We start from the raw sequence: 16,990 nt of genomic DNA on the forward strand, positions 1-16,990 counted from the left end.
GGTTCCTTGTCTAGGTCTCTTTCCTTCCTGTGAAGGCTTTGATGGAGCAGGCCATTTTTGAGCAGGTAGATTAGCCATGGGCACATGGTTTTATTAGATAATTACCTTTTTATTCCTCTACTTCTAGTGGTTATTAATAAATCTTGTTAAAATATAATATAATATTTGAAGTTAGTGTATATTAATCTTAACTTTTACACCTCAAACTGAGCTGGTGAGCCCCAGAGGGTTAATTTTCCGTGCTTTTCCCTTTTAGACCTATAACATTCAGCCTGCCAAGATTTTCTGAGATCCTGACAGTGCCATTTAGGATATGAGCTACCAATTCTGTCATTCTATCACCTACAAATTTGATAAGTATACAACCTATGCATTTATCTAAATCATTGACAAAAAAAATGTCAAACAGTACAGGATCAAGCACAAATCTTTAGGGTATAGATTTGTCCTTGACCTCATACTGCAAAGGCCATTCTCCTTGGCCAAAAGTAGAAAGTAAGGTTAAAGTCTAAGTGATAAAGTAGGAGAAAAGGGAAGGTTAGAGAAATAAAAGTCATGGCAAGGATAAAGAATAGGTTTGGGAAGAGAAAGTCAAAAGGATGATAGATAGGTAGGTAGGTAGATAGGTAGATAGGTAGGTATAGATAGGTAGATAGATAATAGAACATTTGTTGTTTACTACATGCCAAACACTGTGCTAAGTACTTGGGATACAAATAATTGAAAGCAAGAGAGTACTTGCTCTCAAGGAACCTATGGTTCTAATAGGGGAAGGTAATATATAAAAAGGAGGTGCAAGAAGCAACACAGTATGAAAATGAGTGAAATAGCATGGAGGCCTAGTTCCCTACAAGATAAAACAAAAGTTCACTTATTGGAGCCATGGAACTCAGGGGTAGAATTCAAGGTTTTGATGGGGGTGGGGAGGTAAGGATGATGGCTGATGTATAGGCAGCATGGTGTGGAGATGGCAAGGAATATAGAAAGAGATGATGATGATGATGATGATGAAGATATGATTATTATAAGATAGATTTTTAAAATTCTGGATTGTGAAGATTGTAATTATTATGAGTGATGGTGAGATCAGGTGCATAACAGCATCTTGAGTCATTACAAACAATTTTGGAAGCTTATTATTCAGCCCTCCCCAAGACATTTTGGATGTCTAGATACCTAATGAGGAAGTAGGCTTAGTAATTTTTCAGTCCCTCTTTGATCCTTCATGATGATGGGAAAACTACATGTCTGACCATAGTTTTCCAATACTTAGATGAAGAAATAAGGCTAAGTTTGGTTAAGAGTGGCATTGCTCAATTCATTTCATTGGGGGACCCAAGGATATCGTCTTGCTGCCCCCCAGACGTAGTTGGCCAAGTCTCGTTTCTGTTTGCTAGACAAGGTGGGGCTTACAATCTCAATCTCAATCATCCCAATTTTAGTTGCTGCTTTGGGGTAGAAAATATGAGAGCATTCCCTGGATTGCTAAGAACAAAGGAATGAGGAAAAAGGCTTAAAAATAGACTGAGCACCAATTAAAAATTATACAGAGCATTATTTAGAAATGGTAATATAACATTAGAAATAAATATTTTCAATCCTTGTGCTCATACTGGAGTATTGCAATATACTTGTCATTTCCTCAGATACACTAGTATTCTAGTTTATCAACTTCCTTAACTTTAATAACCTTTATCTTCACTCCATTTCAGCTACCCATACCAATACAATGATCCAGGACAGTCCCGAAGGACTTATGAGAAAGAATGCTATCCACATCCAGAGAAAGAACTGTGGAAGTAGAAACACAGAAGAAAAACATATGACTTATCACTTATCAGTTGTTTATATAGGTATATGATTTGGGGTTTGGGTTTTAAAAGATTGCTCTATTGCAAAAATGAACAATATGGAAATAGGTATAACATAATAACATTTGTATAACCCAGTGATGGGCAAACTACAGCCACAGGCCAGATGCAGCCCCCTGAAATGTTCTACCCGGCACTCGACATTATTCCTAATCTGACAAATACAATGAGTAGGATACAATACAATGAAACTTAGAAAGACTTGCCTTAGAAACAGACTGACAGATGAGCATTTCCTTTCCTTTGGACCCCTCTTTAAAAAGTTTGCCTATCACTGGTATAACCCAGTAGAATTGCTGGTAGGCTCTGGGAGTGGGAGGAAAGAGGGGAGGGAAAGAAAATGAACCATGTAAACATAGAAAAATATTTTTAAAAAAATAAATACAAATTTAAAATGCAAAAAATAATAAATAAAAAATAAAGGGATGCAAATCCATCACAAATTCTTTGGAAGTCAAGGGTATTTGGGGAGTCCTGTCTTTTCTGGGACTAGGCTATTGGGAGCTGAGTGCTTCTCCGAAGGGCCCAGTGTCTTTGGCATATTACATGATCTAGGAATATGCCTATTCCTCCTCTTGATGGAGTGCTTCAGAAGAAGTGAAAAAAAGGAACTCTGTTACTAAAGAGAATGAATGGCCTAGGGTACAATGGCTTCTGAAGACAAACAGGTTCCCTCAGTAGAAAAAGCTGGAAGTGAGGTGAAAAAAGTTTATTGATAGCAGAAAAGAGGTTCCAAAGGCCATGGTGGAATTTGAGAGCGCATGAGGTTTATGTACTCAGGTCTCAGTAGGGTTCACTTGAAGTCAGTAGAGTTCAGTTGAAGTCAGTAGGGTTCAGAGCAGGGAGGAGCTAGGAGGGAACATTTTATCTCAACAGACATAGACTGAATCACATGAAATGGAATAGGAATGGGAAAAGTTGGCAGGGAGAGCAGTTGTTTTTCTGCCATCGTAAGAGGGAAAAAAAAAAAAAAAGATAACCAGGGTTCATAATGCCAGAGCATAGAATCAGTGTGGGCCAGTGGTATCAGTTTTAATGAATGGTTAATTCAAACACTGGAGAGCTAGAGGAGTAGAGATGGGTGAGCATGGCAAAGGACTTTGTCCGGTTGCCTAAGTATTCCAGGTTTTCATTGACCCTGAACACGTACCTGACCCTAGAGTATGGGGGAAAGGTTAGACTCAGAAGATTCTGCACATGGAGCAAGACTTTCACTCCCAAACTCTGACCTCCCTGGCTCCTTTATACTTCAATCCCAGGACTTTTAAAATCCTGATATCTCAAGCAGCAGTTGATTTATGGTGATGGGGATCTTATGGATCAAGCTGAATTCAAGTTGAATAAACGTTTATTGATTAACTTACTCCCATAGTCTCCTACCATGATGGTGGGGGATGATATGCCAAAGACACTGGGCATGTGGCAGAAACTCTCAATCTCCTGGTCCCAGAAATGACAAGATCTCTGATATCTTTGATTTCCAAGGAATTTGAAAAAGATTTGCATCCCTTCAGGGAGGGTAGAACAATGGAGGAAACACTAGTCCTGGAATTGGAAAGACCTGAATTCAAATCCAGTCTTAGATATTTACTGTGTGATCATGGACATGCCATTAACCTGTTTGCCCCAGTTTCCTCAAAAGTAAAATAGGAATAACACTAATCTGACAGTGTTGTTGTAAGGCTCAAATGAGGTATTTGTAAAGTGCTTAGCATAGTGCCTTGCACAATAGTAGCCACTATAAGAAGACTAGATAGCATTATTATTATTTCAGGGAAGCCTTTTATTGGCCTAGGAGTTTGGGGTCTGTGATATGTAGGATCTCCTTCCAAGTAGGGTCCTCTTCATCTTGGCTAATTTGTTGGAAAAGAAGTGATACTTTAGAGTTGCAATTTGCCTTTCTATTATCATTAATAATTTTGTACAATTTTCAGATGGCTTTAGATAGTTTACATTTCTTATTTTAAAAACTTCATATCCTTTGACAACTAGTCTATTGGGCAAGGGCTCTTAATTTTATACATCTGTGTCACTTTCCTATAGCTCAAAGACTTTTAATCTTGTTTGTGACATACATTTCTTTGACATGGTGAAGCCTATGAAGCTCTCCCAGAATAATATTTTTAAATACTTATAATAAAATTCATAGGGTTACAAAGGAAACCAATTAATATTTGTTTTTATTATTATTATTTCATTATTTGAAATAGCTATCAATTTTTTGGTTAATTTTACAAAATCCAGGGTAAGAACTCCTGCTCACAAATTTTGGATGTTGGACTTTTATCAGAGATGTTTAATACAAAGATTCCCCCTCGCCCCCCAATCTATATCATTTTTCTAGTTCTGGTTTGGTTGATTTTGTTTGCCAGTATTAATTTAAAAAAAAAAACAAAACTCTAGCCTTATGTCTTAGAATCCATACAAAGCATTGGTTCCAAGGCAGAAGAGACGCTGTAAGAGTTAGGCATTTGATGTTTAGTGAGTTGCCCTAGGTTACACAACTATGAGGTGTCTGAGACCAAATTTGATCAGGATCTCCTTTCTCCAGGCCTGGTGCTCTAACTGAGCCCCTTAACTGCTCCCAGCATTAATTTCTGATAACTTGAATTTTATGTGTCTTATTAAAATCATATAGAGAAGTTTTTTGCAATATTACTTTTCTTGTGTAGAAAGTAATAATCATTTTGCAGCCTTTAAACACAATTCCAAATCTCTTAAAATTACTTGCCTTGGTAAAATAATTTCATTTAAGGAAATATCTTCACCTTATTTTTCTTCCATCTGGACATAATAGTTATGCCAAGTCTAATGAGAATTAGGAGGCTGGTGGTATAATGCAAGAAAAAGAAGCCTGTGTGGTATCTGGTATTTTAACCAATTAATAATACGAGGCCCCAAGAATAACATGGTTTATTAATGGGGGCATGATATCTGTTAATAAAAGGTGGGTCCTTCTCATCTGCCTCTGACTTGGAAATATGTTCCCTATACCCAGACCCTCCCTTTCCTAGGGAGGTGTGTCTTCTTTCTGATTAACCTTACAACAGTTTGTTCTTTTGACCTCTCTTGGCAGTCCCATCTGGTGGATATTATGAAAGAGGAGGTGAACTTAAAGATCTCAACTCCTCCCCTACTACTTCATCACAGTGGGGTTGAAAGATTACTCTTCATGTGGGTAAAAGTTCATCCAACCAGGGAAAGGTGGCTTACAGTCCCAGCTTACAAAAATCTTAGGGAGGTGCTCTTGTTTATAGATAAAGGGACTTTATCCATACAAATCCTTTAACTGGACAAAAAGACCCAGCCCAGTTTTATGCCTTGAGGCCTAGGAGTAAATTACTTTAGCTTGGGAAAAGGCTGACTTTCAAAATTCTAAAAAAAAGTTTCACATAGAAATGAAATAAAACTAATAACTAATACAATTCAACATTAATTTTCCTCATCCACTTGGATCAAACCTAGTTCGGTAGCCAATAAAAAACACTGAATACCAGGAGGGCAAATATCCTGCCCAATGGTAAACCTACTTTCTTCTTTTTCCTCATTGGTTTGGATTGAATGCTAGAAATATAGACCCAGAGAAGGCAAGGTATGATAACTATACTCTTAGTTCAAAAGTCTCTCTATACAAAAGAAATGCTTCCCTAATCCAGTGGCCAAAAGGTGATATTCTCCACTTAGTTCTTCATTATTTGACTACTTTTGCTTGAGGAATTGTGCCCTTCAAATGCTCAACCACTCCAGAGTTTCCAATGAAATCAGTTTATTGGAGGTTTTGATGCAGACTAGAGTGAGAGAGAAATCTGGAGGAAAAGAGAATATAACAGACCTAATATGAAAGTCAAAGAATTATATAGAGCTTTCTATTAAAGTGAGCAGGGCTAAAATAAAATTTACATGATTGCCACAACAATCATGAAAAGAGAAACAATACTGAAAGACCTTAGTCATGATTTTAAGACTGATGACAAAATATGCCTTCTACCTGTTGGTGGACAGATAATGGATTCATGGTCAATGTGGTGATTTGTTTTGTTTAACTATACATATTTGTTATAAGAAGGTGCTTCTGTCAGATAAGAGGCAGGGAAGATGTGCATTAGTGGGTAAAGAGAGATGAAAGAGAATATCAACAAAGTTTTTTTTCATTGTACAGAGGGAAGGAAAGAGAGATGAAAAAGGGGACAGCTAGAACAATCTGTGACTATCTTATTATTACATATGTTTCTCTTTAAAAACTGGCATAGCAAGAGTTTATAGTTTCTGGTATAATCTTTCCCCCCTGTTCTTTCTGTCTTGAAACATTTGTGATTATTGAGGACGTTGAATTCATGATAAAAGAAAAGTTTCCTTTTTTTTTAATTAAAAAAGGTCACTAACCATTACTAGGAAATCCTCTACTTTTCTATAAATTGGCTAACTCATTTCTTCATTGGTTGACTCGCAGCCTACTTGTCTAATCAAGCCTAGTCAGCTCAATTGCTTGTTTGATCTATGATTTTAGTCCCTTTGTTATCCTTCAGTATGGTCCCACTTCCACTTCCTTCTCCTAGCCTCCCAATCTGTTGCCCTGAAAATATCTCTTTAACACAGGTACTCCCAAGAAAAGTGTTTTCAGATATGGCCAATGGACTTCAACTTAAGGAGGTAGAGTGGTGACTTAGAGGGCAGAAAAGGGAGAGAGAGAGAGGGAGAGAGAGAGAGAGACTAGAGCACAGAAGAAAACTAAAGTTCTAGAAATGGATGCAATAGCTAGGCTTTGTTACTACCTCTATAGATTTTATTTCTACAAACTGTGTATCAGGGGTTTACAGTTTCTTATACAAGTCTCTTTCCTTTATTTAAAGATATATTGAAACATCTGTTTGTTAATGATCACTAAGTACATCATAAAAAATAGAAAATGGGGGAATAGAGGAGTTTAGAGTAAATGTTCTTGTAAAGTACTTTCCTAAGTTGGAAGAAGTTCAGGGCTAACAAGTACATTAAGAGTCTCAGCCACTACCAGAACCATAATTTAATTGATAATAAGCAACTGTACTCCCAAGAAACTGTCAGAAAAGAGGAAATAATGTAAATATGTGTGAGTATAAAACCTTTCACATTTACCAAAGCAATTGCTTCTCTACTTGCCCAGTTTAGCTTGACACTGTGAGAACTAGAAAGTCTCATCAGTGAAAAGAGATCTTTCCATTCTGCTTTTATGACCCACTAGGGCAGGATACAACAGACCCTGCTACACTGACATATCAGTTCTAGCAATGTCATCAATACTTGGGGAAGTGAGGTTCAACACCTGATGTAGGAGAAAAGATGTCATAAATAGAAGGCATCCATGTTTTTTAGAACTGAGTAGAAAACAGAATACTTGACCAGTGTTCAAAGGCAGCAAAAAATACAATTTTGGCTCTTTCTGCCTTGGGAAGTGGTTAAATGAAAAAGTTCTCAGAAGTTGTAATATTGAGACGATCACAATCTTAGTGGAGGATTTTAAAGTTAAATAAAGTTTCATTCATTAAACTGAAAGAAAAATCCCATATGAATTATTTAAACTAAATCTAGTCTGGTACTTTAGGCCTCTTTTTTGAGAATTCCAGGGCTCTCATTGGTCCATAGCTACACTTCACAAGGAGAAAATTTATGAAGAACATTCATTCTTTGATTTTTAATCAGCAGCCAAGTAATCTTTGAAATGGTATCCACCCACCAAAATGCTGAGTCATCTCTCCTAGGGAAACTTGCTTACAAAGAAGGCTTATGGGGAAACAGGATGACCCTGACACTTTAAGTAGTTAGGCCTTGATCTATAGTTACATGTTGGGCAGATTTTAGGCCAAATGCTTAAAGGATCTTCAAACTTCCTTTCTTCCTGCATTATTGGGGTTTTGATTTTGAATACTTTCAGAGTCATAATATTTACATGGGCCAGCCTGTTATGTAATCTGGCAATCTGTTCTCTAGAACTTGTAAATATGAATTTATTTAGCTCACTTGCCAAAATAAAGAGGGAAAAACGAAACAACTAATTTTCTTTCAAATTCCTTTTACTAAGCACTAGAGTGGATCCATAGAGAAACTGAACTTTATACCAGCAACAAATAACTATAAACATTCTAAGGTTATCTACTGCAACTCTATTATCTGAGTCCAAAAGTAGTTCTCCTTGCCTTTGTCCTTGGAAGAATACACATATAGATAAGCCCAGATTGAGATTCTACTCCACAGAGTTATATCAACCTCCAAATTATCCTACTTACTGAATCATAAAATGCATGTACACTTTCATTCTACATGGAAAAAATCCATATCGTAGCTGGCATCTAAATGTACTTTGCTTTACCTTCCTAATATCTTGTGACTGATATACACTTCCAGTGACAGAAAGACTCCTGAATTATACAGTTTGTCTTGTTTTCATGAGAACACTCAGAGTCTGTCCCTACTCTTCAGAGATTGGAGTCTCAAGGGGTCAGGTTAGAACACGCCTCTACAACCATATGCGGCCATACTCCCCATTGGCAGGAAATGTCAAACTGGAGGGCACCTAGGCTACCAGAAATTCTTGCTACCAGCTAGGGAAGTGCTCTAGGACCCTCAGGATTACATTAAAGGGTTTTACCAGAAGCTGGGAGTTGGCAGGATTTACCACACAAAACTCTATCCCACTTCCCAGACAACTCCACATTTTGTTTTCTCCATTTAGACTATTATCTCCACTGTCTCACCACTAAAAGAGAGAGAATAGTTTCTACCCCCTTTCTCTGGTAACTCTGATAAGTGAGCTTCTGCTTTTTCTTAGGGCTTATCCCTCTATGGGGGCAGAGACTGTCTTGGAGTCAGGAAGACTCATCTTTGTGAATTCAAATCTGGCCAAAGACATTTAATAGCTGTGTGACTCTGGCCAAGTCACTTCACCTTGTTTGCCTTAGTTTCCTCAATGATGATGAGCAAAAGAAGTAAATGGCAAACTACCCCAGTATCTTTGCCAGAAAAACCTCAAATGGGGTCATGAAGAGTTGGACATGTACAAAAACCCCTCTACCATACCTTTTCCACATCATGACTTTTCTGCTCAGACCATTATCTCAAACTTCTCCCCTTTCCAACAACCCTTCATGTGTTGTATTTCCCCATTAGAAGAGAAGCTCCTTGAATATACACAGTCTTACTTATATTTGTATTTCTAAAGCTTAGTACAGTGCCTGGTATATACTGTATACTTTTAAAATGCTGCTGCACAGGCACCTGAAATAGTGCTGAGCATAATATTAAGTTCTTTGCTAGAGATATATATGGACTGCAGAGAAAAGATCACAACTATTCCTATTCTCCTCTGAATACTGGTCACTGTCCTGATGGGAGTCCAGGTTTGCCTAACTATCTCCTGAAGTTCATGTGGAGGAAAATTATTATCTTGTTTAGTCATTTTCACTTATGTATGGCTCTTCATTACCCTATTTACAGTCTTATTAGCAAAGATACTATAATGATTTGTGAATTTTACAGATGAGGAAACCAAGGCAACAAAGTTAAGTGACTTGCCCAGGGTCACCCAGCTAGTGCCTGAGGCTGGATTTTAACTCAAGTTTTCCTGACTCCAGACCTAGCACTCTATCAACTATCTATATCACCTCTATGATAATAGATAGCATTTATGTGATTCTTTAAGGTTGGTATATTCACTGGGAAGCATATACTGGGAAGCATATGCTATTATTATATCCATTTTACAGATAATGAAACCAAGGCAGAGTTTAAGTGCCCAGGGCTAGGGCCACACAGTAAGACTTTAAGCCTGATCTGAGGTCCTGTGTTCTAAATCCACTGTGCCAATATATAATATGGCTGGCACCAATAAAGTTCATCAGATTTATTTTACAAGTGTTTCTTAGAAAATTAGGTAAAACCACATTTTTTTTTTTAGTGTTAATGGTTTAAATATCTCTGCCTTAAGGAATAAGAGGGCTTAAATAATTGAGCCCGTCTCCCCCCAAAATACTCTTTTTTCCATATGTAGGTTTTCAAATCATTAACTTAAGTTACTATGTCTTCAGTTAGACGTAGGAAAGAGAACAAGTTGTAGGAAATGTTAATTGCTAATAGAACATATTTCCTCTGTGCAGGAGGAAGAAAATTTTTTTCTACTAATAATTATTAAACACATTAGCTTCTTTGATTTTTGAGGGTATTTAGGTCTGAAATCTCTCAGGGATTTGTGTCTCCTTCCCCATCTCGGGACCTAAAGTAATTATTTGTTTTGAGAGAAGGTAAGATGTTAACAATAACTCTTGTTCTTTGAGGGTCCTAGAAGAAACAGTTTAATCTCAAGCTAGGGAAACCTTAAGAGGACAGGCTCTTGCAGGAAAGGGTCTGCATTTGAAGACTGCCTCTGATACCAGTACTTAGCACATCAGTTTGAACAAGTCACTCACTTTTTTGAGCCTCAGTTTTCTCACGTGTAAATTGAGGGAATTGAATTAGAATCAATGATCTCTGAGGTCACTTCTCCTTCAAAATACTCTGCTCCAAATATCTCAGAGAATCTCCTGGCTGCCAGGAGAGAGAAGGATGCAGGAAGAGAGAGGCTTAAGTACTCCAGTGAGGGAACCCTGAGATGAGATCTTCAGATGTCTGAGTGAAACAGCCTGGTTGTGCAATACTTGTACCAGAACTTTCATTCAAGTGTGACTTCGGATTTCTGCCCCAGGTAATATGTGTATATGGGTAACCTGCTGAAACCTGATGGGCTAGTTAGTCAGTACCATTTCTGAACCAGACTTCTGCTTCAATCATCAAGCAAAATCTCAACTAGAAACCAGTTGAGCTCCAAGAGCAGTGCCTTTCAAACCACATCAACAGTTTCACCAAAAGGAATGATCTTTAAGGTCAGGAAGTGTTTTTTTAGTCCAAAAACTTTGCCTACCTTTATCACTGTGACATCCAAATTCTTATTAACCATTCCCCTTAGGTTAAGAGGACAGAGGCATCTGTCTATGGCTGAACTGCTCTGAAATCTCCCAATCAACCAGCAAATGATTTTAAAAATCATTATAAACTTAACTGTCTATACAAAGAATCAAAAAACATACAAAATAAGGAGCAAAATCTTACTAGCAGCCATTTGTATTTAATAATATAGATAGATATAGGGACTATACTAGTGATTTTATTAGTATATGGAACTCACAAGTGAGTTAACTTCCTGTTACTTTGGGTCAACATTTTCTCTACAACTGAGTCTGAGAAACAACATTCGAATTCAGGTGTTCCAGCTTTAAGGCCAGCTCTCTATATACTACACCAGACTAATTCTTCAACAACAAAGAATCAGATTAATTAATAAGTCACAAACAAGACAAAAATGGGGTATTTTTTATATCTATCTCTGTTTTCTTTCTATTTTCATATATAATTGGGATCAATGTGTTTAAAATTCTGTTTCTTATTTGGCTTGACTTGCTTTTATATATTCTTGTGTACTTTGCATTTATCAATTTAGCAACTATTCTATTTCATTAAAAGGCACATGGCAGAAAAGCCAGGTGACACTGGTGTCAGGAAGATCTAGATTCCAGTCTCACCTCCGATACATCCTGACTTTACAACTCTGGGAAAGTCACTTTAAATACCTCAGTGCCATTGGCAGTTCACCAAAGAGTCCATGTGGTAGAATAAATGTTGACAGAATTAGCAAGAGGAGCAGCTTGCTACACTGAGATTTATCAGGTTTGGTCTACACAAAAATACTTCATTATATCAATATACCATTTTTTTATTCAGCAATTCTCCCATTTTTTCAAAGTTGCTTCCAAAATTTTTTTGCTATTACAATATAACACAACTGTGAATGTATTTGAACAGGTAGGTCCTTTCTTTCCTTTTGTATATTTTTTTATTAAGTCCCAGCAACAGAATTGTTAGGCTATATGATCAATGTAGTTTGTTTCAACCTCTATCCCATCAACCATAATATCAATTCTCACAGATCCACCATCATTTTATTTATTTTTTGCCATTTTATAGAATGTATCATAATAGATGATGCAGTTTTACAAACATTAAAGCACTATATAAACCCAACTATTATTCTTGTTGTGGTTATTGTTAGTATTTCACTGATTTCTAGTGAATCTAAGCATCTTTTCATGAATCAATAAGTATTTCTTGAAAGCCTACTGTAGGTCTAGTTCATTGCCATGAGGAAATCAAAACAAAATGGGATTTCTCTCCATTAAGGAACTGTGTAATTAAGAAGTCTAACTGCATACCTAAAATAATTAGAGAATAATTAAGTGCTTAAACTAAAGATAGCACAGTGCTTGGCACATAGCAGGTGCTTTAATAAATATTTATTGACTAATTATAATATAATAGGAGCTTAGAGGAAGGAAAGATGAATATAGGCTGGAAAAAATGACTTTGGTTATATAATTTTTGCTTCTTCTGTTGGGCTAAAGTTTTGATACATATCTTTAAAAGAACATATTAAGGATAGAGTTTAGAGGACAAAAGAATCTGAGTTTATCCATCAACTTTCTCATTTTATGAACAAGAAAACTAAGACCCAGAAATGTAAAATGCTTTCCCTAAAGTCACAGAGGTTTTCTAGATTGCAGAACTAGGATTCAAATGCAGATCCTCTTACTCAAAAATCAGCTCTTTTTACTACACTGGTTTTACTCCCAACTATTACAGCCATACTTGAATGTATTTCTACATTCAATGCTCTTCCAACCCCATTAGAAAAGAAAATGAAGGAATTATTCAACTAACTTTCTAATTTTAGACCAGTGACCTTTTCCCAAGCACCTATTAACATGATGAGGGAGGAAATTTTTTTTCCCTCCTAATTTTGGAAAGTTGTGGTTTTCCCACCAAGCTATATTTCTCTGGATACTCCATCATGCCCCTGAAACCTCTTCATCCTGGAAGATCACTTCAGTCCTGGAATTCATGCCTTGGAACTGCCCTCTGGTCCTAAGTTTCTTCCCTCTGAACAGAGGGTAATGGGCTCTCTAAGAATTTCCATTTAAGGAGGGTGTTTGGGGGGCCAGCCATCTCTTCATTTCTCACCAGGGTACAATTCTCTGGACTTTGCCATCATTCCTTCTCCTACCTTTTTCAGCTTCTTTCTATGTGTTCTCTTCTACATTAGAATGTAAGGTGCTTAAGGGCAGGGACTATTTTTTGTTATATTTACATTCCAAGAATTAAACACAATGCCTAGCACATAGTAAGCATTTAAATGTTTTTTGACTAAATAGATGCTACTGGATCATTCAATCTTGTTTGAAATCATTCATACTAGGGAAATCAATCAACTAATAAGTATTTTTTTAGATCTTTGCCTTCTTTTAGAATCATTACTGAGTCAGGGTAAGGGTAATCCGTAAGAACTAGGCAACTAGAGTAAAATGATTTGTTCCAGGTCACACAGCCAGGAAGTATTTGAGGCCAGATTTTAACTTCCTGTCTCCAGGTCTGGCTTTCTGTCCATTTAGTCACCCAGCTGTCCCCCAATAAACATTTGTTAAGCAGCTCTTGTGCTCACTCAAGTTTCTTGTGCTATAAAGACAAAAACAGAATAGTGTTTGAGGGGCTTATGTTCCATAGGAAAAATATGTTGTGGGGCTATTTTGATTCCAATAGTTTCAGACTCTTTGTTTGATTCAAAGTCCTAAGGATCCACTTTTTTGATGTAGCACATGAACAGCCTTAAAACAGCTTTACTGAAGCTACAACTTTACTGAAGCCTAAAACAGCTGAGATAAAGAAAATGACAGTTATCAAGGTTATAAAACCTATTTGAGTCCAAGTACATAGAACTTCTCTAACCTTCTGGGCAAGTAACTCACCCTACCCCCTTTTCTGTTTATTGTTGATAAGCTTCTTATTGCAAGAGTTCTCTAGGCAGACTACAGGATAAAGGCACAAATATGGCCAGACCAGCCCAAGGCTTAGAAACCTGCAAGATATTTTGGTGCCAATTGTCTAATAGCATCATTTCCCCTAATATTTTGGCAGCCTTCTTTCCTCTGGCCATGCTTAGAAGTGAGTTTATGGCCTGATATGCAAACAATGTTTATCTTAATAAAGCAAGTTAAATAGATGAGTAATTACATTCATTCAACAAGTATTATTGAATATCTTCTAAGAGCAAGAGACTATAAAATCAGGCAAGAGGAAATACAAAGAATATAAGAAGATATAGTCTCTGTTCTCCACTAGTTTCTAACCAGTTACATCTATCAATTCTAATAGTCCAGAAGTATATGAAACTTTGAATAGAATGATGAGAGCATAAGATTTCAATTTAATAATAATAATAATATTTATAAGTGATATGGTGACTATGTCAGCTAGTCAGTCAATAAATATTTTTTAAACTTATCTTCTGTATTGGAATCAATACTAAGGATTGTTTCCAAGGCAAAAGAATGGTAAGGGCTAGGCAACTGAGGTTAAGTGACTTGCTCAGGTTCACACAGGAAGTAACTAAAGCCAGATTTGACCTCAGGACCTCCCATCTCCAAGTCTGGGGCTCTATCCACTGAGCCAATTAGCCACCCCTTAATAAGTATTTATTAGATACCTGCTAGGTGCTATGGTAAGAACTAAGTATCGTAAAAGGCAAAAAACAGTCCTTTGATCCAAAGGAACTCACAATCTGTAGGTGCAAGATATTATACAAGATGCTGGGGACACAAAACCCCTCAAAAAAGATAGGAGCTTAAATTCCAATGAAGCTACTTTTATCCTTGTGCTAGGATTGTAACCGGTAACCATTAACTTTGTCTGCCTTCCTTCGATGTTTCTGGAGCATTCTCTAAACTTCAATGTTAGGGGTATAAAGGGAAGATCTGGGAGGACAGGATGGTGGGCATTGGAAAGATGAAAGCTAAAGGGTACAAGTGTTTTTGCCTAGAATTAAAAAGTCTAGGTGGGAAGTGCTGACCATGGTGACAATAAAGGGTCCATTAAAGCAGGGAAGGATGAGTAGGATCCAGCTGCACGAATTCATCTAAGAATGATGGGACAATTTGTTGAAATGGGCAGAAGGCTTTCATAGCTGCTTAAAGGGTCCTTTTATATACCAGATCATCAGCACTATGGGCATGACTTATAAATGTAAGAAATAGCTCAGGAGCATGTTGGTCCACAATATGTTATGCTAGAGGAAAATAGGTGGCTCAGTGGATTAGAGTGCTGGGCCTAGAATCAGGAAGACCCAAGTTCAAATCTGGCTGCAGACACTTACTAGTTATGTGACCATGGGCAAGTCATTTAACCTGTTGTTTGCCTTAACCCACTGGAGATGGAAATGGAAAACCACTCTAGTATTTTTTGCCAAGAAAGCCCCAAGGACAGCATGGTTCATGGGATCATGAAGAGTCAGTCATGATTGAATGACTGATTAATAACACATATCTTATCCTAATTGCTACCTTGCTTGACCAAAGAAACAGTTGGCAACTTTGAAAATAGTAACCTGAAGCAGCTGATTCTACTTTTGAACAGCTCTGGTAACATTTTTGTTCCCCCCCCCCTTTCCTTGTTTGAATAGCTATTTATGTAACTTTGTTATTAACTTTGAAGCGAATATGGGATGCTCACTAGGTAATGGGTAAACTACTTTCCATGGCTATAGGCCCACCAAACTCTCTCTTAGTGTGGGACGCCCTATTTGAAATAGACAGAACATGTTTTTCTTCCATGGCTATCTTAAAAAAAAAAAACTTTAGATAGTTTTCATTATCATCATCATATCTAGTTACAAGTTATCTAGGATATTGTTTAAGTTTAATTTTTTTGAGTAACAAAATTCTCTTTTCTCTACCTCCATACTCCAATTAGGGGAAAGAGGGAAACAAAAACCTTGTAAAAAGATGTGCATAGTCAAGCAAGATAAATTCCCATTGTCCATGATCAGAAAATATGTATATTTTTTGTAGCCTAAGTCTATCACTTCACTCTCAGGTGGTGGAGCATGTTTAATCATCCGTGCTCTAGAACTGCAGTTGGTCACTGCCTTGCTCAGAGTTCTTAAGTGTTTCAAAGTTACTTGTCCTTACAATGTTGTTGTCATTGTATAAATTGTTCTCCTGGTTCTGTTCACTTCACTTGGTATTGGTTTGTACAAGTCTTTAGTTTCTCTGAAATTGTCCCTTTGATCATTTCTTGTTTTTCAGTTGTGTACAACTCCTCGTGACCACATTTGAGATTTTCTTGGCAGATACTGGAGTAGTTTGCCATTTCCTTCTCCACCTCATTTGAGAGACAAGGAAACTGAGGCAACGAGGGTTAAAGGAATTGCCCAGGGTGACACAGCTAGTTAGTAAGTGTCTGAAGCTGGATTTAAACTCAAGTCTTCTTGACTCCAGGTGCAGCACTCTATCCACAGCATTACCTAGTAGCCCCAAGATCATTACTTAGGACACAATACTATTCTATTTCATTCATATTCTATCATTATTTTAGCCATTCCTCAATTAGGTAAGTACTTCTTTAATTTCCAGTCCTTTACAATAAAAAGGGCTGTTACAAATATATTTTACACTTGGGTCTTTTTCCTCTTTATCTCTTTGGGGCAAAGTAGAAGTTTTTAGAAAGAGAAAATATTTACAATGCCAAGATACATGCTTAAAAAACGGTTATCTCTTGCCTATAAGTTGAACAGAAATAACAATTATTTGCTTTTGAATATGAAAAGAATAAAGCAAAATATATATCAGCGACCCCTAACTTACAAATGACCTGTACTAATATTACAATGTTGTTCCATTATTACCTAGCCTTTCCCAAACCATTTCGGGACTGTGGTAAAGAAAATGGAGCTTTTAGAGAAAAGTGTGGGTTCTAAAATGAAGGAAGAAAAAAGTCTGTAAAAAAACAGCAACATCTTATGGGAGATGATCCAGAAGAAAAGACATTGGGAACCTCTGAACAGAAAGAGTACAGGATTTGGAATCAGAAGACCTCGTTTCAATTTCTGGTTCTGAGTGACCTCTCTGATGTCTCACTTATCCCCTCTAAGCTTCAGTTTCCCCTCCTCCATCCATTCCTGTTTAAAGATACCAGAACAAAATTTTTGCAAGTATAACTTTTCTCAAGGCATT

The sequence above is a fragment of the Gracilinanus agilis genome, chromosome 1 (assembly GCF_016433145.1).
Source record: "Gracilinanus agilis isolate LMUSP501 chromosome 1, AgileGrace, whole genome shotgun sequence".
Classification (NCBI taxonomy): domain Eukaryota; kingdom Metazoa; phylum Chordata; class Mammalia; order Didelphimorphia; family Didelphidae; genus Gracilinanus; species Gracilinanus agilis.